General features: G+C 43.9%; 1 protein-coding gene across 6 annotated transcripts in view; it reads left to right on the top strand.

The window, feature by feature from the left end:
• LOC1277109 (serine-rich adhesin for platelets) overlaps positions 1–25006 on the top strand; it is a 151136-nt gene that overhangs the window by 23607 nt on the left and 102523 nt on the right. The window contains exon 1 of one of the 6 annotated variants that reach the window (XM_061650691.1): positions 23334–23380. The exons of the other annotated variants lie outside the window; for them this stretch is intronic. The gene's annotated coding sequence lies outside the window, so the exon portion shown is untranslated. Of the gene's footprint in view, positions 1–23333; positions 23381–25006 lie in introns of those variants that run through there. 6 annotated transcript variants of the gene reach the window in all.

The following is a 25006-nucleotide window of genomic DNA, read 5'->3' on the forward strand; positions in this document are numbered from 1 at the left end:
TTGATTTCTGCAGTGCAATCGTGCACACACGGGGGGGGGGGGGGGGGGGAGGATTTGGCACTAAAATTTGCATAAATGTAAACGGTACGACTTATTGTCGAACGTGCCGTTTTGTGTAAACGGAAACGACCATTGATTGTGGGGTACCGTGTGGAGGAATGTTTCCTTTACTTTCTCTCCCTATCGTCATCCGGCTTTGTTTTTACAGTGGCTGAGAAGAGGAAGTATGAGGAATGTAAATCATTTTTTGCTAATTTTTGCTGTAGGTAATAAGGTAAAAAGGTAGTGAAAAAATACATGAAATTAGTTTTGATTAACTGCAAATGTTTAAAAATGAGGGGAAAAAATGACAAAATGTTAACAAGATGAAACAAAAAATGAAAAGTTTGTTTAGCGATTGCAAAACAGCTGGCCAGTGGGAAGGAAGTTGAGCAGTGGGCTTATCGCGAACTCCACTTAAATTCATGCCCAATTGATGGGTTTTTTTAAATTGTTGCTTAATAGTGTCCTTTTCTATACAATTAAAGGATCTTTAAATGAGAAAAAAAGGATGAAACAAAGTTGGAGCCGCTATTTCCATAATTTATGCAAATTCTACCATGAACATAATTGCATTAAAAACTGTAAAAAAAATGAGAAAGAGCTTCTTCTCTTAACGTAAAAAAAACACACACACACACATGCACATGCACAGAAGGCACTAAAATTTTCATTAAAAAATAAAAAAATATACCTTTCCCACATCTGACTGCAGCCCCACAGTCAAAAAGCAAAGGCAGTAAATGGCCAGACAGTAAGCGCACGGTTGTTGCTTTGCCCACCCGGCAGCTTCTTTTCGCGCAACATCGCATTACCATTATCGTTTAAACCGTTCGCCGTTCTGTTTTTTCACCATGCCCAATACAACACACACACAAGTGCTTGCCGACATTTGCAGTGGAAAATTGCTCTTTTTTATTTGTTTCCATCGCAACGCCACGGCGATGATGATGATGATGATGATGATGCATCGTGAGTTTAGTTTGGTTGGCAACGCGACGCTTGAGGTCGAAATCGGATCGCTCGCTCGGTCTCGAGCTGGCAAGATGGATCCGCTCGTTTTCATTTATTCATTAGCATAAGTTCTTCAGCACTGTGGGCTGGCTGGCTAGTTGGAAGAGGGAACGAAGGGAGCAGGGGGGTTTCACAACCTTTCCTGTCAATCTCTCCGGCTTGGAGATCTGTTGCCCCGCGTGAGACACGTAGTTGCATCGTTGTTCCGCTTTTGTTTACGTAAAGAGTGACGTTGACGTGCGGAGCTGTAAGCTAGCTCTGTAAAAGGATACGATCGGTGCAGTAATAGTAAGTGCATTTGAGGTATTGATGTAACAAGCATTTTTATTTAATTTCTAATATGAACTAATTTATAAAAACTGATGAAAGAAAAGGAAATGAGAATTGATAATCATTCTAGAATAAAAGTCCCACAACTTAATATATTTATAAAAAAATAAAACATTCTAGAACATTGGATTTAGCACAATAAAGTAAAGTTTGTTCTAATAATTTCCAATTTATTTATTTTTTAATTCTTGTTATCAATATTACCAGAATACATGTTTATAAAAAATTGAGATCCAAAAAATCCAAAATATTAGCATATGACTGATACAATCTTCATGCCACTTCCTGTAAACTATATTTACTCTGTACAAACAAAACTCCAAAACGAGCAATCTCGGTCTGTCTCTCAGTTTCTCTATCCCTCTTTCTCTCCCTGTCTCTTTCTCTATGTTATACTCTCTCCTTCTCGCTTGTTATTTCACCCCAGACTTGGCATGTGTTTTGCATGTTTGTGAACCATTACGGAATCGGTCGGTAGAATTATGCAAAATTACCAACCCGAGAGCAGCGAGGCGAGGAGCCTGCAGCATAGGAATCTGCAGCATAGCTGTAACCCGTCGCGGGAGACGGGCAGACAATAGAGTGGACCGCAAAAAAAAAAGGTCTCGAATGGTAATGCGCCACCACACACACCACACATGCTCTTTTGCCGCTCAGAGCAGCTTCGCGCTGAAAAGTCACTGCCTCCATGGTGATTCTTTCCATCCCCCTCGGGTGGGATGAGTTCCGGCAAGTTGCATCGTTTGTTACGATGCTTGGAATTCCCCGATCCATCCAACCGTACCTGTGGGTTCGGAACAGAGATCTTGCACTCTGTTCTTCCACTTGATCGGGTTCCGTACCATCATTAAGCCTTTTGCACCGAGGACCATAAAGGTGGGCTGGATGATGGGTGCTCCCATCATCGACATCATAATTTCATGCTCCACTGTCTTCGCCCCTTTTCCCCCGCTTTCCGCTTACTTGCTGTAGTAGTTTTAAGGGGGGAAAAAGGGCAAACAAACAAATAACATCTCTCTCACACACACATGCTCCTTCTTGCACAAGTGGGCAACCGCAAAGTTGCGCGATTCTCTATCTCTTGGCATCCGCTCCCAAGAACCTAATGGCAGGCGAAGAGAAACCGAGGGCGTGAAATCAGCCCCTGGGTATTGCGTTTTCCAGTGCCAACCGCTAGAGCTGCAGAGCTAATAGAGGGTAGAGCGAATGGTAAAGTTGTTGAGATGCTGCTCGAGAACGGATTCCGCAACCCGGAGGCGTTGTAACCCCCCCGGTGGGATCCCGGGGGAGGTGTTTCGGCTTTGGCGCGAACTGCCTGATGATGCCAACCATTAGCACCTCGGCAGTGGATCTGCTTTGTCCTTTGCTGTCTATGAGCAGCACCAGAGCTAGTTGTTGAACACACTGATAAACTCTCACCGGGAATGCCGCCTTGTAGGATGTAATGCAACAGTGTTTTGTACTGAGGTATCTCAGCCGGTATCTTGTGTGGTTTACGAGTTTTAAATTGATGTTTTGTATTGTTGAGGATTTTCTTTGTAGCGCCTTGTTTATGTAACAACTTGCAACTATGGTGCCGTGACCAGGATATGCCTTGATGTAACAGCAAATCATAACCTCGCTCTAACTCTCTTTGCAATGAGATTCATTTTCTAATCAAACTTGCGCAATAAAGGACGCAATCGATAGTGATTGATGGAAAAATCCGCAATTACGATAAGCGATAGGAGATTGCAGACGCAAGCTACTGCCCTCCCTCACACCAACCCAGATCATGATAATAACTGCATTGAGAAAGTGCAGCAACACCCAGCGTTGCAGCAAATGCTGCCCACTGCAATCAAACCGAGGTTTTGCGAAACAATGCAAACCATCTTGGCTGCTAGAAGAAAACACTTGCCGTGCCAAGTGGAGCCCTTCCTTGTGGACGGAGTGTTTATGGTGCGGGAAAAGGGATTACATGGCAAGTGGATGAAGGTTGTAGCACGGGTCCGACACGAAACCAATTTTCTGCAACAATTTCATTCAACCTACGCGCCCCGTCGGGTGGGTTAAGTAGCTGCCAGGGATGTGACTTGAGCGCCGAGGGCGATGGTGAGACAAACGATCCAAAGGGGTGGAGCGAACCTAAGGCTCTCCTTGTGTTCTGGGTACAATCGAAAGTAAGTAAAAAGCATCGATAAGCAACAGTTGGAAAAGTTGGATGCTTTTTTCAGCTAGTTTACTTTTCTTTTGCTCCACCCCTCGTTCGAGTGCAAACGCTCGATAAAAGTAACGAGAGTTGGTACAAAGCACTCAAGGACCTGAAACCACCAGCAAGCCAAACACGATCAAACGGTAATCTGTGCTACATTGGTTGAATTAAAACAAACATTCCTTGCCTCGCCGCTCCTTTCGGTTCAGCATGCATGCGATGCATCTATCCCCTTTCTGCGGTCGGTCGGTTGCGATGCGTTTCTCTGCATTTGCTCTGCTGCGCAGAGCACTGTGGTGCGGTGTATAAGTGTATACGCATTTTTCGCTTTACCCTTGGCGCTTGGGAAGTGGAAAGCGGCTACAGTTGAAGGTGAGACTTTCTTTTCATTTATTTATTGCCAGCTTTAGAGCGGTCGTTTAGCGTGCCGCACGACCGCTGTGTGTGTGTTTAATTGCATTGAATGATTGAGGGTAGGATTCAGGATGAAGCGTTTAAGTAGTTTTTACTTTGTTTGCAAAAACGAGGGCTAAGAAATTGAATATCAATCACTACTTTTAAATTATGCAATTAAATGCAATTATGAAAAAGCGATACAATTGAGGTAAAACTAGATTTCTTGCCTGTTGCTTTAATGTATAAGGCTGTAGTAGCTTTAATATCTCCCGTAGCTAGATTTGATATGGATTTTATTACACTATTTGCTTGAAATATATGATTTTTTTTGCACGTTATATGTTTTGATGGTCCTTGTAGACAAGAAACACTTCAAAGTATCTTAAATATACATTTTTTTAATATATCAACAGTCATTAGTCTTACATTTATGGAATTTATTACATATACCAAGTAGTAGCGATCATTGTTCACTTAAAGCATCATGTGAGCGTTACACTCAAACATGTTTCTTCCCTTTTCCCACGAAGTTCCAATCAATTGATACGTACTCGATGCACTAAGCCGCTTGCAACCGCAAACTTTGCCCTCCGCAGGGCGTTCGATGGCGTAGGTGGATGGCTTTAATGAGACTAGGCAAAAAACGACAACAACCACACGATGAAAACGAAGATGGTCCCTCGGTGCGTTGTAAAAGTTGCAGCTAAAATCCGGTTTGTATTCGATGCAGAAACAAACACACACACACACAAACAGACCACGAACGTGTTGCTTGCGTTTGGTGGCCGTGCTATGAACGGTACGGCCTTCGGTGTGCGGGCAAACAAGTTCCGGAGCTGCTAGGGTCTAAAAAGTCAGCAGAAAAACGCAACCATCCCTCGGGGGTACGCTGTGATTTTCCGACTTACGTACTGGTGTGTGTGTGTGTAAAATCACTTCGAGGAAAAAATCACACAGCTCTAAACGTGGCCAGCTTTTCTCCGTCCAACGTTGGGAGCGGGAGTTGCTTGACTCGGCTTGGAGCTGGCCCTTGTCGTAGACCGTCCCTTGGCTATGATGGGAAATTGAGGACTCCGCGATCGATATGAAGCTAATGATTATTTCATGAGCTGCTGCTATGTTGATGTTGGTCTGTTCCGTCCGTGTAGCGATTGTGTACTGATGCTGCCTTTGCCTTGGTAGCTCCTGCTCTCCGAGGTGTTCCTCGGTGAACGTGTTCCGGCATCGGCCGTTCGGGAACGACCAGACGGGATGCAGTGCTGTCCGCGCGTGGGAGATCGCAGGAAAGCGTTGCGCGAGGGGAGGAAACGGGAAGGATCGTTTGCGGGCACTTGGGTAACGATTTATTAATGGACGTCGGGCGGCTGATGTTTTCCGGCTGCTGATTTCGACGGGACACGGGATGTTTAGGAGCTAGCGAGCCAAGTCAGCAGCAGAGCAAAGCGGGAGAAAGAAAGAAAACAGTGCTCTAAACTAAATAAATATAAGCTGAACGGATACCGGGCAACCAGGGGAGAGTAGGCTGAGGCGCAGGGAAGTTGCCTTCACTCCTTCGCCGGAGCTTTGGGTGAGTTCGTTAGGTTTTCCTTCACCTAAGTGGCAGATTAATCTTCTGATCTAATTTGAAACGTAGCTCACGTCGCGGCTCCAAGTTGGGCCGGCTTCGTGAAAGTGAACGCAATCGCGGGCACCCTTTCGGGAGATGGTGGTGGTTTGGGCTTTGAGAAAACTCGCGGCGAGCTTGCGTTGAAGTCTTGGAGTGAAGTGTTTGTTTTTAAGCGCTGCAGCCTGCCAGCACGGATCGTTGCACCGTTTGCACGGGAAGGTGCAACAGCTAATGAGAATGTATTTACCTATTTTTTTATCGGATAATATATTGCACACGGTTTGTTTACCTTTCCGATGATAAACTGAGTTAATTAAGGAAACGGACTGCTTTTTCTGCAGTTTTCAGGTTTATTTTTTTTTGCAAAATAGAGTGAATGAACAAGTACGTTAAATATTAAAGGCAGGTGTCACTACTTCATAAAATACGAAAATTGCAGCAACTCTGTTTTGCCATTATTGAGGAAGATTAGATGGAATACTTATGGTCCCTTAGAACTATGTACCTCGCATGAAGTCGTAATGTGGTCTTACATTTTAAGCACTTGATTTGCTATTGCAGTAGTTCAAGTTTTACATACAAATGATTAAATTTATAGCTGAAATTTCTGGTCAAAATACATCATGAATAATTTATTTTTTTCAGTCATCTATCATTTTTCATTATAGACTAAAACCAAGGCTGTCACCATGAATTTAACGATCTGTTCTTTTTGTATAAGTTATCTCATAGTTCATTTAATAAAGCTATTCCGTTAAATCAATGGACCACTTTAACTCGCTAAATTACTTATAAGATTTATTCAAATTATATTTTAACCCATTTTATGGCAGAAACAAATTAATATTCTCTTTCATTCTTTTTCAGGTAAGATACTGAATAATGGAAACAAATCCTAATCTAAAGTCCCTTTTTGAGTCCCTGCATGAGTAACTTGGTAAGCCTAGCATGATAATTACCAGCTTAAAAGAGGCTATACTGTCCATAGAACAGGACGGAAACTCCCATGCACGTTGCCAAACCCCTGTAGGCAGGGAAATAGTGACCACCATTAACCAGTGGCCTCCGGAGTTGGTTAGTGTAGTTTTCGAGCATAAACATAAAAACAGTCATACGCTTTCGCTACATCTAGCATTCAAGGCTAGGGCACATTTGTTTCGTACGTTTTTCTTCGCTGCTATGTGCGTAGCTGGCTTGCATGGTTGGATGCAATTTTACCATTTCCGTTCGAAGTGTTCAGCATCCGAACAAGCCACTGGGACTTAAGCTTATCTTTAACTCTCCTCCCGTCGTTATGCTATCTTGATACAGCACTCAGACACACTCACACAATAGAATCAGAAGAACCTTGTTCTGTAGGAGAAGTGCAAATGTTTTAGCGCGATGCATCAGCTAAGCGATCCACCGACGGCGACGAACGATGCTCGGCGATATGTGGCGAGCTGTGCATTATTAATTAGCGACTGTTTGTGAAAGCCGGCCCGGAGTGACTGTGAAGAGCAGTCTTCCCAGGCCGTAGCTGTTGGTTGGCGAGGATGCATGCCATTCCACCAGCAAAAAGGGGCTGGTCGGCGGGCTTAAATAAGTGATAAGCTAAGAGAGCATAATCCTTCAATTATCTTGCAACGGTGCCTGGCGTCCCCGTGCCATGCCGATGCTACCTAATCATCAGGCACCGGAACCGGAGTAGTTTCTCACAAGTTGGATTCTCACTTTCCCCTGCAGCCGGGCATTGAGTTAATTCTGGCAAAACAAATGACTTCCTTAGCGTTGGCATACAACACTACAACAATTATCTTCCTGCTCGGAGATGCGGGAATGGAAGAATGTCCTTTCAGTGAGAACAATTATGCTGCTCGCAATGCTCAAGGATGGTTGAAATACCGAGCAAGGAGCGCACATACGAGGCTTTTGTGTGACAGTAGCATCCCTGCCAGCTAGCCTCACGCTAAGCCAATTGACAAATGACAATTTGAAATAGAACGCCGGCGAGACAGACGGTAAGTGTGTTGTGTGTCCCTGTGTCCCGCGTTGCAGGAGCTCGTCCTTTTCAGGGTTTCTACGTACATTGAATTGAGTGGAATGCTTTCAGAGCGCGGGAAGTGATTAATAAGGCCTAATGCAATGTTTCTTTTCACCGGTGAAAGATGGAAAATGAAGGCATCTGAATGGCCGGTAGATAAATAAAGAACGACTTGAGCGATGAAAAAACATCCTGCCCGAGAACGTTGGAATGTGCGGGCGTGTAAATACCAGTCACTCGTAATGTACACCGCATGTACGTACGTATGTTTGTTCGCTGTAAACTATGCCGTTGTGTTAATACACCTAACGATCGTACCATTTTTTTTATTCATTTCACTGTTTGGTGAGAAAATAGAGAGAAAAAATGTCCCACCCAATGTCTTCACCACTGGTAGTAGAGACGGTTGTCGAACCGGCGTCGATCATTGCCACACCCGTTAACCGGACGGAAGTGTGGCTTCACTCGGTGCATTCATCTTGCCAGCCGTCGGCATGGCTGATGAAGCTGGCTGGAAAATTGTGCCCACGGTCGTTGACTTTTGTCCGCTGTGCGCGACATAGAAAGACTGGGAGTTCTAGCCGTGTCGCATCGGTTGATGCTGTAAAGGCTGGCGAGACGTTGAGCATCTCCGCTACATTCCACGTGCGGACAGTGTTTCCCGCCCTGCCCTTCGCGTGCAGTTTGTTTGCAGTGGGAATTATGATTTTCCGTTTGAGCGCAGACGCAGCAAACAAAAGGGTGGAATAATTTAGACATTAGATGGTAATTGGTTTTGCCACCTTTCGGCCAAGCCGCAATCGGGGAACATCTTCCGAAACGCATCTCCGGTTGGTCCGCTTTTGGAAGCTTTTGGAAGCTTTTTACGAGGGGAAAGAACCGTACGGGACTGCTGGGCGTGTAATGCGAGCAATTAGAGACAGCGGGATCCTGCCGGATGCACTCGACGGCTTACGTAAAAGGCGAGGTGTGCTCGGGATGCATTAAATGAAGAATTGGGGAAGTGGGTTTTGTTAGAAAAAGCGCAGTAGGAATGTGAAGGTATTACGCAAGTGTGGTATTGGAAAGGAATGATGTACATTAAACGTTTACTTTTTGTCTATTTCTTGCATTAAGACACGCAATGACGTATGAAATATTGCATTTATATGTATGTAATTTCACAAAAATGATACTAGCTTGTAATTAGTTCTTCAGGATTTAAAGTACATCTCAGACATCGATTATTCTCATAACTATGATACGCATTGTATAATCGTCATATCCTCTCTAACATATGTTATATTAAAAGAAAGAGCATAATTTGTTCCTTTTTACACCCATCAATTGTGAAAACTAAGAAGCTTCCTATTTAAACATAAAGTTTCGCCCCATCGTCTGGATTGAATCGAAACAACAGCCTGTTGAACAGACCGTTTTATCGAAATATCGATAATTCTATCCAATAGTTAAGCATCTGCGATCAACCTGGTAACATTTGAAGCTGGTTAAAGCAAAATGGTAACATTTAAATACCAAATTATTCCCCCTACAAATTTAGTCATTAGGTTTAATTTGTCAAATATAGCTTAAATTAGGTTGTTATTTGTTCAAAATCATCCAAAGATAATTATTAGGTTATTTGATGTGAGTAATCTTTGTTTTGACTATATCCATACTTTATAGATCATGACTTGTTTTTAATTCATGCCTGGAATTAATATTTCATTAAACTTTCATAACAGTTATCCTGCTTACGGCATAACATTGAAATCTGCAGGTGAATGTCTACAACCACCTGTTTACTTTACAATTCCTGCTGTGTTGTTTTACGACTAAACCTAGTGCCAAAGCTTTCCATTCCTTTCATTGATTGCATTTTAATCATTTATTGTTGTTAAAATTCTATCCACCCAGCAGTGATTTATAGCAGCGGTCCTTTTATACACCGAACTTTACACCGTTTTCGAGCTACCGGATCCTTGCTTGCAGCAAAATTGGAAAGACATGACCCTCACCGCAGACGCAACTCAATTGCCAGCCCGTCTATGACTTTAGCTAACCGTGCCCGGCCGTCCCTGACTCCAAGACGCCCGGTTTTTCGAACGGGTGCTACAGAATTTATTCATGACTGCAAAACCAAGGTTCTTACATTCACCTGCACCGTTCTAGCTCGCAATCAGCTACCCATACGAGTGTGTGGTTGTGATTGTTACTAACCAGACGCACGGTGCAAGATTTATGCCTGATCCACAAAACCTGAACCCGTTAAAGGGTTTTCGTTTCACTCGCCCGAAGTGGCGCTGGGTGCATTCGTAACGATGCAATCTCTGGGCTGGCATCTTTGATTTCCGAACCGAACGTTGTGCTTGTGTTTGATGTGCTGAGATGGTTTCCCTCTGCGGATGGCAAACGGAGCAGCCTCGCGATGGAAGGCTTTGCTGCTGCAGCAATTTGGCCTTTTCCAAAGTGCGCGTTTTGCGATTGTTTTTTCCCCCTAGCCGTACCGAACGAGGTGGGCAATGTAATTGTGTGGTATCGCTTACAAGACGTCCGGTACGGGCGTACTGCTTTGCTTTATCTCCCGGGGCCCCGGCGTGTCGTGCCTGCGAAACGAGCCACCCATCCAACGGCGGCCCGCACTTCCAACCCACGGTGCGCGTGTGCGCGAGATAATAAATGTAACACGTTCACTTTTCCTTTCGCCGAGACGGTGGTTGTGCACGTTTCGCTTGGTGGGCGCACACCGAAACCTCGCGCCGAGCTGGTGGGTAGGGTGTAGTTTTTGCATACAATTGCGGCGTGCCCCCATCGTCGTCGTCGCCGAGCGCATAAGGGCATCCAGTGCACTCTACTAGCCCCCCAGCCTCGTAGGCACCGATGCACTCTTAATTGCATGATGGAATAAAATAAAATGAAATTATTATGCTCCACTTCCTTTTTTCATCTGCGAGGGGGGGCTGGAGCCATCTGCACCGCCGTCGATCTGATGTGTGATTTCGAACGACTTCCTTACCGGGTTCACCCCGCGTTTGCGGCGTATTCTTCCCGGAGTGGATTCTGGCGGGGGCTCGGAAAACTGAAAGTGACGCGTACATAGCCATTTGCGGCCGCGGTATTTGCGTGTGCCGTGAACCATTTCGTGGCATGGTTGCGTTGGAGATGGAGATCCATTTGCAACTTTGGACATGGGTTCGGGTTCCGCATCTTTACCGCCCGCTGGAAGGTGGCAGATTTCAGCCTTCCTGGTAGTAGATGAAAGCGGCTTGAAGTACTATTTGGAGTGTGAGCATCTAATTTTGGAGCATGGAGAGGAAGGTTATGCAAACAGGCCAACCGGCGGTACCGGTGGGCATATTCATTACCGTTTGCGGAATGCAACATTTGATGAAATTTCGACTGTTGTGTGTCTGTCAGTTGAATGCCCTGTTGCTTCTAACTTAAGAAAAGCTTCTTCCCGGAAGGATGAAAGTACGTTGCTCACGTTCAGTGGTTCAGTGTTCAGCGGTAACGAGGGAGCTCTGGGAAATAGTACTTGAAGCAGGAAAGGCGTTTGGTTTGCTTCGAGAAAATTAATTTTGTAAAAACATGGTAGATAAATTGAAATATGTGTTTTTCCTTTCCCGGGGATCAGGATTAGGAAAAGCTGTTGCTTTTTTCGACTGAGATCCTTCAACAACATGAGAGAACCTTGGAACATGTTTTTCTTCCAGCTTCTTGGGTGAACATTTCCGCGAATAGTATTGTTTCAGTAAAATTTCATAGAAATTATAAATAAGAATAGAAATCAATTCTGGAAACAAGGTATTTGCCAGAGTAAATTGATATTAAGGTTATTAGGCACAAAGGATAGGTAAATATGTGTATCGTTTAGATGAGCTTAAGAATCGAAATTCTATGAAATGGTAAGGTGATATAGTTTTCAGTTCAATTTCCGTAGAAATTATTTTAGATTAGTAATGCAGTAAGAATAAGAAGTGATATACACTAGAAACATCGTAGTCTAAAAAGATTATCTATACAAGAGCAAGAAGCTCTATCTTTGAATGTGTGAATTTTCGAAAAGTTTTCAGAGCAAGCGCATTTGAGAAGAATACAGTAAAACAAAGAAATTTTTAAATTATTAATTATTTGATAGGCTTTGAATAGGCTGACAGGATGAACTTATTTAAATAACGCTTTAAAACTACCGTAAACCATTTTTTCTGTTACTTCGCTTCTTATATTGAAGTATGTTGTTTGTATGCATTACTTGTTCAGTAAAAGATAATTGCTATGGATTAGATGGGGGAGACGATAAAGAGACTTCTATGATAATAGGCTAATTCTAGCATTCTATTCTATCTAAACGTAATCTTTTGAAGTTATTAATAAAACCTTTTGAGGCAACTTTGACAATAGTGAAGTGAATGTTGACAGTACAACATGCAAACAAACTCACATATCATGAGCAATAGTTAACTAATCTTACGTTAGATTTAGACATAGAATAGAATTCAACTTTATGTTCATAATTGATGTATTATATTGATTTTTGAGCCTTTAATCTATTTTGCTTTCAAAATTAACACGCAGATACTAATAACACAGGCTCAAATACCAATGATATAGTTTGATCGTAACGCCTTATTCTCACCACAGTCAATATATAGCAGTTATAAATATTTTGAATTCGCTTTAACCGTTTACATACGTCGCCATGACATCGAATGGAAGTTTCTTTGAAAATTCTCTTTGTAAAGTAATATAGAAACTTTTTTTTATTTCTGAATTACAAATTTTCCGTTAGTTGAGAATATTGGCCTGCTGGTGATTTCGCTCATTACAACGAAACGAAGCCGCAGCCAGCCAGTGCGCCACACATATTCTACCAACTCGGCTACATATTCAATAACAAAAAACCATCAACAACAACCTCCACCCATGCTCCCAGACCCTTTAAAAATGTACCGTTTCGTTTGAAATGTTATGTTGGCCGTCGTTTCCTTTTTGTTGTGCTGGCAGAACTGAAGTAGCTTTACGCCAGCTCCGCGCAGTGGTGTTGTTTTGCTTGCCCCGCAGCGCAAAAAAAAGCAAGAAATGCTTCTTTTGTTCACGCGCCACTCACCCGGGCGACTCATCCTCGTACAGTTTTAATTGTGCGCCCGTTCTGAGTGATCGCTTGTTTTTGTTATGCTTCTGATCGAGTGGTGGTGTGATTGTCTGTATGTGTGTGTGTGTGATAGAGGGAAAGCTCACCCGGTTACACACAATACACTACACAGCCCAGCGCCCAGAAGCTAACGGATCTGCCACCATCGACCTCGGCTGGGAAGCATCCGATACAAAAGAACACAAAACAGGTGTCTTCCCGTGGGGGCCACTAGCACACCAGTCGTTTCCATTCTTCGCCAGCGGTTTTATGTGTTGCGCCACGGATCCAAGATGCTGCGATGTTTGGATCCCTGCCCTCTGCAACACGGGCCCGCGGACGACTCAGCAGCATGATGGTGCTAAAGCATATTTAATCACCGAGCGCACCAACCCTATCTTGAACGAATCAACGGAATCGGGCGACAGGGCCAGAACACCGGTAGCATCATTATCGGTCGCGAACGTGAGGGGGTTGAGAGAGAAAAAAAAGGGGCGTGAAAGGGCGATCGACGCGGGCAAGTCCATGATTAACATAACTGTTTTACGCCACAGCAGATTATGGTAATCATTAGAACTAGTTTTTTACGATCGTGCGCTCTTAACCCCGGGTGCTGCTTTCATGGGCAGCCTGGGCGCCCGTACGGTCGTCCCATAATTCGCTTCCTGCGCTGGGAATCGTCAACCATCGGCGGTCGGTGCTACAAGCAGCGGAAACAGTTCCCATTGAGCTTCGCGATTGCGCTTCCTTCACATAACCATTTTTTTTTAGCATTACAAAAGGGTGTAGAAATGAAATTGAGCTGTTGTGGCAGGGAATTGAATTGAGGGAAGCTGTTTAAAACTCACCTGACCTGATGTGGGGTATGATGCTTTCTTTTCCCCTGGAGTCCCGTCCCGTGGCCGTTTGGTAACGCGAGGTAGCTTTTTGGGAATGCTGCTTCGCTTAAATTTATGTCAGCATCCCTTGCCGATGACAATAGAAAGTGCCTTAGGGCCTAGCAGCAACTGACCGTGGTTGGTTGCAGTCTCGTGAAAAAAAGGGCTGCCCTGAGAAAGAGAGGGAACAGAGGTTTAATTGTAAATCTGCTTAATTGTTCAGGTGTGTGTGTGGATGTGTGCAGGAGTGTATAAGAAGTACTCTATCAATTTTAAACAGTTTAGCACTTGAAGTTCTCTACCAACGGTGAAAAAAAAGAAATGGTTAAAATAATGATCTCGTGAAAGCAGCCTTCCACACACACCGGCACACCAGCGGTGGGACAGCTACGAGCGTATGTAGGCCACGGGTGCGCTCGGGAGAATGGATAATGCGGTGTATAATCGAAACCAAATTGCTGCACATTCCCCCGAAAATTGTGCTCGCCATTGTGATCAAGAAACCATCATCGAATAGGTAGGCAGGGGGAAAAATATGTCTTATTTCAGCTTTGAGACGAAATTTGAAAGTGTGACACGTATGCAACGTAGGTGGCGAATGCAGTGGCGAATCTCCGGTGATTGTTAATTAATCTGGGACTTTTTCTTTTGCGAAGGAAAGGGTGCAATGCTAAAAAAAAAGGGATGAATGATTCGTGAATACAGGTGATGAATTTGCCATTCCTATGGAAATGATTCTGTCGCACGACGTTAGAAAGTGTGTAAACGTAGTTGCTTGGAACTGTAGGATGTGAAAAATGCGACGAAACAAATGTAGTAGGAAATCGATACAAGATATCGCATTTGTCGAGAATTCGCCGGTAGTTGCTTAAGAGTTTATCAAAAATCATTTGAAAATCTAGAAAAGGAAAACACTAGTGTAGAAAATTATCGCTGGGAATAGCAGTTAATTCATTTAATACTCCCAGAGATACAACTTGGCATTGTGGTATTGCAATTTTGTAGCTCAAATAGTGAATTGGTTTCTTTATAGATACAACTTTGTCCAAAATGTCTGGTGCCATGGTTGTTTAGTACTATGAATATATTCTCATAGGCTTAAGTAAATAAGTAAATTTAAAAGATATACATGATACAGCTCCCATGTCTTTACAGTATTGATAGAAAAAGCAGGTCTAACTCATATATTCAATATATAAATGCCGGTCTCGTAGTACAGTCGTCAACTCGTACGACTTAACAACATGCCCGTCATGGGTTCAATCCCCAAATGGACCGTGCCGTCATTCGTAGGATTGACTATTCTGCTATGGGGGGAAATCAATTAGTCACTGAAAGCGAGGCCCACAAGTGGTACAGGCAGGCCTTGACCGACAACGGTTGTTGAGCCAAAGAAAAGAAAGAAAAAGAAAAAAGAACTTATATAATCAATGTTATTTTCTGCGAGTTATCAATGAAAACAGCGAGGTATTACATCTATCAACTAAAAAAAAACATTAGAGCCTTTGATTTCTGATGATTATTGTTTGCGTTATTTCTTTTCAAAAGATCTTAATGTCAAATTCTACGAAGACCAAAATTATGTCATTTCTATTGTTAGAATAATATTTTCATTCAGGATACTAAGTTAGAATCAAAATAATGACATATTTAGCTACGCTATTTTGGTTGTTGTCTGAAGTTAAAGTTAAAGTTTGCACAACAACTTGATCATGATGATGACCCAGCTCTGACCCTTACAAAGAATTGATATGTTCGAGGTATATTGCCATAATTTCATAAAGCTACACATATTCAATCGAGAAGATGTTTGGGAACTGAACAAAAGTATAAAGGTATGACGAGTTGTTCACCATTTCAACACCTTTTAACACCTCGTCAATGCTTTTCCAGCCCTTTATACAAATAGTCCTCAATTGGCAATTGGCAAGGCTGGCAATGCAGTCGGGTGTCTAAATTTGTTGTATAAACGGTGCATAAAGACGCATTTCTTTGTGTGAATCAAAATGAGTCTGAACACGTACAACTCTTGCCAACTCTATTCACGTAACTAACGATCTATGCAACCACATTTCTCAGCATATTTTTGTATGCCATTATCATATTAGCACTTAACCCGCCCGATCATCATTTGAAACATTCATCAATTCATCAGAAGGTGTTCACAGTGTCACTTTCGAAAAAAGACTGACTTCTCATTCACAAGTCAAAGCCTTATTTACACCTCTTTCCCATCAGGGAAAAAAGAAAAACCCTCCATTTCGATTGTTTTCAATTGAAGGTGTGACGAAGGTGTGTGTGTACCGTCGTGCACAGGACCGCACGATGCGCACCGTGTCGGAAGATAAACCGGGGTAAAATCTCCTCCGCAAGAAGGCAGCAACAACATCTGGCTCATTATGTTCGGGAGGAGCAGCCACTTTTCGCTAGCCGGCCAGTTGTGGTCGGATGGTTATGAAATATGCTAATTATGATCGAGATATCTCGCCACCACGAAACAGACAGTTACCGGGCCCTACCTTCATCTGAGGGATTCGATTTCACTTGCCATGTGCAGGCGGCCGAGTGTCCTATCGGGGGTGGGTGTCATCAGGGTGGAGTGTCTGTGTCTGTGTCTCTCACCGGCTTGTTGCTACCGTTCCCGAAAGACTGCGCCAAAATGGTCCAACTGTTTGGTCATAACCGTTTTAGTTCGGTCCGTCGTTTAGTCTGTTGCTTGCGGGCGTAAGTCTATCCCGAAAACCCGATTGTTTCGCTCCGATAGTGATGCCCGCGTTTGGCGAACAATTGGAGCAACCACCCTCCTTCGCTTCATTTCTTACGCTAAGGGGTAGTGGGCTGTGTGGGTTTTTTGTTTTCTTTTGCGCAAACAATGGAAAGTGCACCGGAAGTTGCGTAAAAACAATGCGCGTTCCGACCGATTATTACTGCCCTGAATGGGTGAAAGTGAACTCGCCGCGTGCGGGTGGAGCAGGAAGAATTGGCGCAGTGTACGTCCAGGGAAAGCGTCCAGGGGGAGCGAAGGGCAGCATTTAAACAGGGACCGAGCATTAACCTTCAGTTGGTTTTACCCCGAGGTGTATATAGAATAGAGGATCCCGAGGATAAGAATAGAGGCAAACTCTACAGAGCAAACGACAACGAACGAAATTTGTCATCTATTTGGCTCAAGCACGAATCGGTGGGGAAAAAATGCACACTGTGTGGTACACTGGCCAGTGTGCTCAGTGTTTCAGGTTTCAGCCGTAAGCGAGGCTTCACATTTTCAGCAATAAATTCACACCGGGCAAGATTTTGACAGGCAGAACAAATGATGTTTGCATTTTGGAGGAAGACGAAAGGCGCTTAGGTGAAGACTTTTTGGGGAGTTTTTTTCATTCTTAGAAACTCTATCTTTGCTTCATTCTGGTAGCAGCGTGAAGAAAGAAGATTTTATTTTGTCTAGCTAGAAGAAGATGAGCAAACTTAAACATCTCTTCCTTTCGCCCAAAGAGATAGATCAAAATAATTGATTGTCTTATGTAAATGGGTCCCGTGGGGCCTTTCCAGTAATTGGTGGCTTTGTAACGGTTTGCGACCGGAGGTTGATGGTTTTTGGGGCTCTGTTATCTGTCAACTGATACCGTGTGGTCCCGTAGGGTGCGATTTCTTTCTTGGTAGACTGGAGAAAACAATCTTTGGTGAATGTTTATTCTTTTCTGCGGACTTTCTGCTGTCTCCCGGCATTGTTTTGGTTCGCTCGAAGTTGAAGGTTTGCTCATTAATTAATTAATGAGGAATTTAGGCAATCAAAGAATCATTAGCTAGCATTGTTCTTCGAATGCTCTTTTCTTATCGGAAAATACTGTATTTGTTGTAAGAAACACACAAACAACGCCTTTGGGATTATTCTTCGCCTTTGTGCAGTGTGAAGGAAACGAAACCCAAAAAAGTGAGAAATTTAATCTTTCGCTGGGGCCAATAACCTGACAATTCCTTCAGCCCTGGCGTATCGCTGTTAGCCTTGACTGTAGCGCAGAAAGGAATTAAGCAAACTGCTCATCCCGTGTTCCATATGCCGGAAATATGAAGTTCAACAACAGCACTGGGTACGTTCGCATATGCAAATCGTTGCGAGCGTCCCTCCGAGAAAGAACGGAAATACATTCTCCCCCCCCCCCGCTTCATGCTAATGTGGCTTGGGGTGCTCAACGAAGCGTGAGATTTTTACAACCACTGCTTCGGGGTTTCGAGGTGGCCTCATCGATCTGTTAGCAAACAGAAAGTAGCAGCAAAAAAAAAAATCCCCGAGAAATAGTTTCCTTCCGTTTGTGTGGACACAAAAGGGCACGAGCATTTCGTTCGAAGTTTGATCGTTTGTTTAGATGATTGGAAAATCACGACCATGATGTGTCGAAAGCAGGAGATAAACGACACTCTGATGGAAGGGAAAGAAGGTAAGGGAGATGTTATCAAATTGAAAAGAATTGTAACCCTAACACGCACACGCTAGCTGAAAGCATCATGACAGCTCGATCTTACATGAAACGATCGATAGGCGAAGGTTTTGCCAAGCTTTCATGCCAAGCCCGGGGTGAAACGAAAAATGACAGCAATAAACAATGAGAAAATGAAGCTCTCAAGGGGGGGGGGTGAATCCCCGCAAACACTGCTTACCGATGATCGTTGGTTTCCGTTTGTCCCTTTCCCGCTGTTGCAATCGGCTAAAAGCATTCCACTAACGAAAACGTCAAAAACAAGCAAAAAAAGGGCACACAGGGGCGACACAGATGCGATGGTTGCGATGGCACAGGAAGAAGCAATTAACTATCGGCTCGCCACTTTTTCTCCAATCATCCGTTTCGTCACCGTTCCGGCGGTACACTGAAGCTAAAGCAGCTGACAGGTAGGCCTCTCGGCTGATGAACTGATCATACCGGCCGCTGCGGCGAAATTGGCTCCCGATTGGTTTGACGTTTGACAGGGTTTTGAAGCAACCCTGAGACGGCGGTGGCTCTTGCTGTCCTTTGCGCTCTTCCTGAGTTTCTCCGTTGAGCAGGGTGTGGTGTAATTTGCTTCGTTCGCCGACCAACCTCTCTCACGTATGATCGTTCAATTGCGCTTCCCTTGAGCTTAAGCCTTTTATCGGAAGAGGGGCTTTTTTGCTGGCTTCACCACGAAAAGACTGGCGCTATACAAACAATGGGAAAGCATCAACCACTGGATGGGGCGTGTGAAGAAATAGAACAGCGAAAGAGGGAAAAGCTAACAAAAAAGCCACAAAGTCTTCCCTTCCCCGCCTAATGAAAGGGCTCACTCCGCACAGCCAAATGTGTACCCGCCGCAGCCACAAGCCACCACAAAGCGGAGGTTCATCACTGTCACTGCCACCGCTGTCGAAGGGGTCCCTCACGTCGAGCGCGTCTTTTGCATTCCATTTGGCAGGCCGATTTTACGATGGGCCCCTTGTGTGCTCGATGGCCAGTAATTTCCGGTTTCGATGGGGGAAACATTTGCCCGAGCGCACGGCGGGGATTGAAATAGAAGAGCTTAGTTTTCTCGCGCGGGCGCGCGCGTTCATTTTCCCAGCCCTTTTGCAGCTTTGCCGGCAGGCCGTCTTGGGATGGATGGGCTTAACATAGCCTTACTTGTTGTTTTTGTTGCTTTGTTTGCTTTGTTTCTCAACTCGCACACAAGAGACGAACCCGGATTGGCAAACAACGCTCACTTTTACGACCATCTTTTTTCTTTGGTTTTTGTTCCTTCGACGCATCCCACACCGCAAGATGTATGCATCGGGCCAACGGAGGCCCGTTTATATCGACCACTTTATTGTGCGACCGAGGCGTGAGTGAAGTTTGATTGATTTGTAGACCCAGCCGCTGCCGCTCGCTCGGTAAGCAAATCGTGCCGGGGCGAGATAAAATAAAACCTCCAAATTGGCTTTGCTTAAGCCACCAGCGTTCGTTGGTGCGGTGTTGCACCCGGTGGCCATGTAATTTCGATGCCACAATCCCTTACAAAAAGGGGATTCGGGGGTTGATGGTTTGATTGCGGGCGCTGCGAACTTGCGCCGCGGGATTTGCCGCGGGAAGGTGAAGAAAATTCCTTTCCCGGTAAGTCATTGCCAATTCAAATGATCCCGCAGTTGGTGCGGAAAATAGTTTCAGCATCGGGTGCAGTGGTACGTTTATCCACACCATTACCGATCGAAAAGAGAACAGAGAGAGAGAAAAAGTAATAGCCATCACCGTGGTGCCAGGAGTTTCAGCGGAGGTGGCGCATGGTGAGGAAGTTGAGCAAAGCTTACCGGAAGAAATAAAACTCCGGAACGGTAATAGATGCGCTGTGTGTGTGTGTGTGTTTGTGTTGTGGTTGGTAAATGATGGTGGAAAGATTTAAAAGACATTTCAGGTGAAATAAATCTGCTTTTGTTGTGTTTTGTGGTAAAGAGTTTCGTAGTTTACTTGCTGTATTTTGCGTGTGTTGTAATGAATGTTGTAATGTTTTATTGATCGTTTAGATAAGAGCTTTGGTTACTGTAAATAAAGTTTTTGTTTCTCTTGCTTCTTTTTATTTATTTTTGATATGTTTAATGCTACATCAAAACACAAAAGTTTACTGCGAACAGCAAAAATTGATTACTAGAATTTCAGAGTCTAAATCAATTTGAACTCTTCAAAAGTTCCTAAGAATTCAACGAAATTGACAAAATAGAATAGTTTTGTGGTAAAGAGTTTCGTAGTTTACTTGCTGTATTTTGCGTGTGTTGTAATGAATGTTGTAATGTTTTATTGATCGTTTAGATAAGAGCTTTGGTTACTGTAAATAAAGTTTTTGTTTCTCTTGCTTCTTTTTATTTATTTTTGATATGTTTAATGCTACATCAAAACACAAAAGTTTACTGCGAACAGCAAAAATTGATTACTAGAATTTCAGAGTCTAAATCAATTTGAACTCTTCAAAAGTTCCTAAGAATTCAACGAAATTGTTTGAATATCTTCCTTCAAGATATTCTAGAGGCATTTTGGCATGCTTCTGTTATTGTCTATACATGTTGTGCATATAGTTCTTGACAAATTCTTCGCTGTGTGACCATGTTTTTATACGACAACGTCATTTTATCATGTACTTGTTAATACTTACACGAACACATTTAAATTGATTTAGATTGGTTTCTTTGTTATTTAGAAAGAATTTCAGTTCGAGTTTACGAATGGTAAAATTGTGTAAAGTAATCCAAATAGTTCCTTCAACAAATATCTAATTGAATGCTATAGACATCCAAGGTATTTAGTAAACAATTATCACAAATGAAAACGAACTCCGCTCACATTTCCCTGCTTCCCTTTAAACTTCACTTCCAGTTTGCATGAACCTGCTAAGTAGGCTTGCGATCGAACAAGATCAAACAAGATCCACAAAAATGCCGTTCGAAAGAAATATTGACCGATAGGGAGAGAGAGAGAGAGAGAGATGAGCTAGGGATGGTAGCAATTCCAAAAAAGGGAAATCAGCCCCCGAAGTGTGTGCTCGGATCGATGCTGGTTGGCTCCACTTTTGATCACGATGCCCTCGTGCGATGCGAACTTCCTGTGCTCCATGCTGCCGCGATGACCCATTTCTTTCGGCAGACGTCGCGATGGCTTCTTCGACGCAACGGGCCGGAAAACCGGCTCACCCAGAGACCTGACCGCGAGATGCGGGGAGAAAGAGAGAGAGCGAGAGCTTAACAGTCTCCTCATCGCAGAGATTCTCATCGACCCACAGGTTTGGACACACAGAAAAGTAGCACACACAGGGTTGGAACGTAGAACGTAGACCATCGCATCGGGATAAGGTGGAGCGGGTTATGAATCGTTATCTTTGCCGTATTACTACAGACGTGCTCAACGAGCGGAGTTCAACCGTTTTACGACGATGCATCTCGATGAACCGGACCGGTGACCTCTATTTAAGGTTATGAGTGGAAAAGCGTTTTGCTTTTTTTGCTACGGTTCGGTATGACTTCATTTCGGTGCCCCTGGTCGCTACAGTTCAACCCGCTTGGCTTGGAAACCGGTTCCTAAATGTGCTTCCTGCCGCTGACTCACGCGCACTCCAATCAGCCGGAAACGAGGGAGAAACGGATCGATTGCTCTATCGGTGGCTGGGAGAGAGGTTGGAATCGGTTGATTAAAATTGCATAGCTCGTGCCCTTCTATCCACCCTGCTCAGTGGTGAGAGAAGAAGCAAAAGCGATGGGAGATGTGGAACTGGAGAAGAAACTACTTACATGGAATAGACGAACTTTTATTTAGATTGCAAAGTTTATTTACTTTAGAACTTGAAGCTGATTCTTGCTGCTTCGTACAGTCGATTGAATTCCGAGTAATAGGGAGGAGGGCTGAACCAATATCAACGGCACCGGTCAAGCAAACCGAACAGTCCGAAAATGCAAATGGACAGAATTGGCATACCGAGGGAGGGGCATAGCAAGCGAGCGAAAAGATCGAAATCTTAGATTGAGTGAACAATCTCAACTATTTCCAGCTGCTCCAAAAGCAACACCGCTTCTGGAAGGCTGCAGGTTGGAAGGTTGTTGTGTTTTTTTGGGGAGAAGGAAGGCCAAACGCCCAAGAAAGCTTCGCAGCAGAATGGAAGGAAGCCGTTTTCAATAGAAGGAGGCATTTGCATTCGTGTTTGTCTGCTGCTGAGAGCAAAAGAATGTTGTAGCAGTAGCAGTAGTTTGGGCAGAAGTGCCTCTTCCGCGCACCACTATGCCCCGAGGGCCAAGAACTGCCCGTGCTGGAATGGACTCTGGAGGTCGGGAGTGTGTAACATCATCGTTTCCTGCCCCACGCTCGTACGTGTGTGTGTGTGTGCATTCCCCGCCAGTCATGATAGCACGGTGTGCTAATAAACGGTCCGGGCGTGTTAATAAACGAAAACCGGAGTAGCATAGTTTTTGATTAACGAGCCTGAGCAACCTTCCCTTCGGGGCTGGCTGGGGCTGGATGTCCATAACGGAGCTTTTCGGGGGGCCCTAGCAGAGGAGCGTGCTTGTTTGCGTTTTTGTGCCGATGTTCTCTCGAATCTTTGCGGTGCCAGCGCACACTCGCCCTCTGGGAAGCGGTGTTAAAGAGCAAATTTTGAAATTGTTCACCCCCGGTCCAATCGCAAACCGGGCCGCCGCCATGTGGAGGAATGTTTTAACCCTTCAAAACGGTTTGCAGGCGGAAAATGTTTGCAGCGTGTTGTGTGTGAGCGACTTCCTAGCCGCAGTGCTTTGGACCGGTTGTTTGGTGTGTTTGTGTGTTTTTTCTCCTTACTGCGTTACTGCAACAGCTTTCCGATGAGTGGGATGCGGTCGGTTCTCCTTTTGCATTCGGCATTAGAGTGGTAAGTGAAACAGAAATCGTGTTTTTTTTTGTGTGTGAGGGCTGTCGAGAGGGAATCACCATTTGCCGAGGAAAGTGGGTCGATTACGGTATCGGATTGGAAGCTGAACGGTGTCAGGATGGGTGTTCGTCGATGTTTGGATGGAGACAGCCTGCTTTAGTGGTGGTAAAAGTGCATCATGGGGTAGATGTTTACGAAAATGGAATGTGATATTGAACTATATTTTAGTTTGCTTAAACATTTGACTTTTTATATTAGATGAGACATTGCTGTGTCACTGAAAACAAACATAGATTCAAAGATTATAAAAAGACTGTAAAGAGAGCACGTACTAATAATGTATTTTTTTCTATTTTCAGGTAAGAATCTTTCAGACTTTTCAAACTGAATCAAACTGAACGAATGAATCGCAAGGATTTTTCAATTATCTGTAAGTATTTTCGCTCCCAGAAATAAGCTCCATTGATCTTTCTTGACTATTTACAAGATCTAATCAAGAACCTTTCGTTATCATTTATGTTATAAATATTGTTGGTATTAATATTATTCAATGATTGAGATTAGCTGTTATTCAACGACTAGATGTTACTAGATGTTTAGAAAACAATTGTTAACCTTGACAGTTTACATTGATTACTAATGTAACTTCAGCTATGAGAATTGATGTGTGCATATGAACTACTACCAGAGAGTAGCTTAACGAAAGATGTTAGTGTTTCGTTGAAACTGATGTAACTGATCGTTCTTTTAAAATGATTTTTTGAAGCTTATACTGTGTAACATAATTGAATGCTATTTTTCAGCTGTACAATCTAATACTTTGGAAGTGGCTTAACTCCCCTTGACCAGTTTCGGCGTGGTATTAGTGCGTTAAGCGCAAATACCTTTTTCGCACAAACAAACAAACGCCGTCCGTGTTCCATTCGTCATTCGTGATACGATCACGTTTAAAAGGGGCAAGACTTCCACAGTCTGTCCCGTAAATCTGCAATCCACGGAACGCGCTGAGCCATGATCATAAACTCTGCTAACCCGGTTCTGGTTAGCTCACCGGTTCAAAAAAGCGGTTTCAACAGTTGCTGCAATCCCTGTGCTCTCGCGCAGAACTGTTCCCGGATATTGGACGCAGCGAGTCAATGCGATGGTGAGGTGTGATCTACAGCATCTAGCGCTCGCACGAGCAAAAAAGCACCATCCATCGAGCTCGGCGGATGAACGTCTGTCAATCGGAGCCGTTGTGCATTAATCAATGAGCAAACAAAAGGGGGAATTTGTCCCGCTCCGGCCCCGTCTGATAGCACATCAAGTCGTTCGAAGCCATCGGGTGTTAATGTGCTTCTCACGCTGGCGTTCGATTTTTGGCTAGTCGAAACACATAAACTCCGGATTTTGCAAATGGACTGCAAAGCTCCGATGCAAGCGCTCCTCCATTTTCGACGCAGCTAACAGCAAACGTTTCCCCACCATCAATCAAACTTCTGGAGCTCTGCTGCACTCCAGCAGTTTGGGTTTTTGGCATTTTTGGTGTACGTTGTTGCAGGGTTCTGGGGGATGATGTTGGTATGATAGAAAATGGGTATGTAGATATTAAGTTCAATCATAAGTGGAATCAATTTTGTAGATAAAACTAAAACGAATAAAAACAAAGAGACAAAAAAGTATTCTTTCCAATATAACTGACTTCTTATTTTTGATGTAACAAAGACATTTTCTTTACACGCAAATCGACCCAATAAACCCTGCAATCACGCCTTTCCATCCAGAACACTATTCACGCTTTTGCAGACATTTCACCTGCCGTGCGCGAATGTTGACTCTGCGCTTTCGCTACCACTTTGCCAACTGCGTACAGCTCAGCTGTCTGTGGTTCCTGAAATCGGAAAAGTTATCACCTTCCGACCCGATAGCCTTACGGTGCTCCCTTCACGTAACACCAAGCTTGATGAAAGGTAACTAAATTTGAAGTTTGTGCAACCTTGATTTACAACTAGCCTCCAACTACCCACTGGAGACGGCAACTGGCAGCGGCACGATCTATCTGGCCATTTTGTCGTCC

This window comes from Anopheles gambiae, chromosome 2 (genome assembly GCF_943734735.2).
Source record: "Anopheles gambiae chromosome 2, idAnoGambNW_F1_1, whole genome shotgun sequence".
NCBI classification, from domain to species: Eukaryota; Metazoa; Arthropoda; class Insecta; order Diptera; family Culicidae; genus Anopheles; species Anopheles gambiae.